This window comes from Euprymna scolopes, chromosome 12 (genome assembly GCF_053919585.1).
Source record: "Euprymna scolopes isolate OS-2025 chromosome 12, ASM5391958v1, whole genome shotgun sequence".
NCBI classification, from domain to species: domain Eukaryota; kingdom Metazoa; phylum Mollusca; class Cephalopoda; order Sepiida; family Sepiolidae; genus Euprymna; species Euprymna scolopes.
The window spans coordinates 144,256,061-144,258,560 of NC_136493.1; the positions used below are offsets into that span (position 1 = coordinate 144,256,061).

At 43.0% G+C, this 2,500-nt stretch overlaps 1 protein-coding gene across 1 annotated transcript in view; it reads right to left on the reverse strand.

Annotated features, from left to right (window-relative positions):
* The window catches only part of LOC145291523 (uncharacterized), a 56,288-nt gene that overhangs the window by 1,398 nt on the left and 52,390 nt on the right, over positions 1–2,500 (reverse strand). The window lies entirely within an intron of this gene.

Genomic DNA, 2,500 nt, shown 5'->3' on the forward strand with positions numbered 1-2,500 from the left:
CAATGACATCATTTGGTCACAAAATTGTGGCAGTACATGGGTGGAATCCTTCTTTTAGAATTCGAGGCCAGGTTTGCCACCAGATTGGGAGTCTTTTACCACCTGAAGATGAAACAGCAAAGTTTATTCAAGTCTACTTCTTGGATAGTCTGGAAGAGGAACTACATAATCGGGGACGTGACAGTAGACTCAATAGAGACATTCTCCAAAGTCTGACTGAATTTTTACATGAGAACAACAGCTTCATTTGTCAGCTGAAAACAACAAAGGAGAGGATTGAAGAAGAACACTTGGTAGAACATAAAGTTGTCATAAGGGAAGACCGAAGGCCGCAAGAAGAGCATCCACGGCGATTCAATGCTCCAACAACAACGTATGAGATTGGAATATTAATGGAGAATGAACCAACAGCTAACCGGGATATTGTCTTGCGTTTTAGAAATGATACATTAAAATGGATCTCCGAACTACATCCCCTCTACGATACTTTAATGTACCCGTTAATGTACCCCTATGGTTCTCCATCTTACAACATCTACATGAAGGCATCCAATGGGCGAAAAGTTACCCAACAGCAATTTTATTCGTACCATTTAATGACTCGGCCTGGAAACTATTTTCTCTGGTACCGAAGGCTATTTCAACAATGGCTGGTGGATGTGTACTGCAAGATTGAAACAGAACGTTTACAGTTCCTGAGGCGTGAGTAACAGACCCTGAGAGCTGACAATTATAGCAACTTGAGAGATTCAATTCTTAGGGAGGATGGGAATCCAGAACAGTTTGGTCAACGAGTTGTTCTTCCGGCAACTTATACAGGAGGCCCTCGATACATGTTTGAGCGTCAAAGTGATGCCATGGCATATGTTCGGCGAATGGGCCAAGCCGACCTCTTCATCACGTTCACAACAAATCCAAAGTGGACAGAAATTACAGAAAATTGTCTTCAAGGGCAAGACCCTCAGGATCGTCCAGATATTGTTGCCAGGGTTTTCAGGCAGAAGCTAAAAAAGTTACTTGAATTTATTAAAAAGGGAGGATTTGGCAGGTTGAGGGCTTTCCTGTACAGTATTGAATATCAAAAAAGAGGACTGCCGCATGCACACATCCTCACCTGGCAGGCCCCAGAGGACAAACTTCTACCAGAAAAAATGGATCTCTGCATATCTGCAGAGATCCCTGACAAAGAGGAAGATCCTGATCTTCATGCTAAAGTGATGGCACATATGGTGCATGGACCTTGTGGACCATTTAATCCAAAGTGTCCATGTACGATTGACAACAAATGTTCCAAAAAATACCCAAAAGAATTTCTTCAGTGTACCGAGCAAGGCCAAGACTCTTACCCCAAGTACAGGCGAAGAAAACCAGAAGATGGAGGCCAGACTGGTACAATAAGGATGAAGAGAAATGGTCGGTATGTTAATCAAGAAATAACAAACCAGTGGATTGTTCCGTACAACAAGGTCCTCCTTCAGCAGTTCAACGCTCACATTAACGTAGAAATTTGCAGCTCGATCCAAAGCATCAAATATGTCCTCAAATACGTGAATAAAGGATGTGATCAAGCAGTGTTTGAACTACAAAGAACTGATGGAGCAGCTAACCAACAAGGCCAAGTACAAAGTCACATTGTGGATGAGATCCAGCAGTTCCAGAATGCAAGGTATGTCGGCAGTTCAGAGGCGGCCTGGAGGATATTGGAACATCCCATCCATGAACATTTCCCCCCAATTGTACAACTTTCTGTTCATCTTGAAAATGGGCAGCATGTCATGTTCTCAGCTGATACTGCTCTGGAACGAGCCCAAGGTCCACCGCCTGCCACAACTTTGACAGCATTTTTTCAACTCTGCCATGAGGATGACTTTGCAAGGGGTCTCAAATACGTAGAAGTCCCTGAGTTTTACACTTGGAACAAATCGACAAAGAAATGGATGAGAAGAATGCGTGGGGTACAAGTTGAAGGTACTGAAAATGATGATGTATGGAAGGCACCATGCATTGGGAGAATCTACACGATTAGTCCAAAAGCAGGGGAGTGTTATTTCTTACGCCTGTTGCTCAATGAGGTTGCTGGTCCAACTTCATTTCAAAATTTGCGAGCATACAATGGTCAGGTGTTTGAAACATACAGAGCAGCGTGCCTTGCTCGAGGCCTTCTAGAAAATGACCATCACTTGCATCAAGCAGTAGGAGAGGCAAGTGCCACTCAATCACCTTCAAATTTGCGAAGCCTATTTGTGATAATTTTAACAGCCTGTGAGCCAAGAAATCCTCTTGAGATCTGGATGGCTTTTCGTGATGTAATATCTGAAGACATTCTTCACAGATACAGGCAAGAAGTTAACAATCCAGAAGCAGATTTTAATGAGGACATCTACAATAAAACTCTTTGTCTAATTGAAGAAAAAGTTCTCCTTATGTGCGGTCAACCATTGGCAAGCTATGGATTACCTGCACCAACGCAAGGGAAAGATGAAAGACTCGCGAGAGAGTA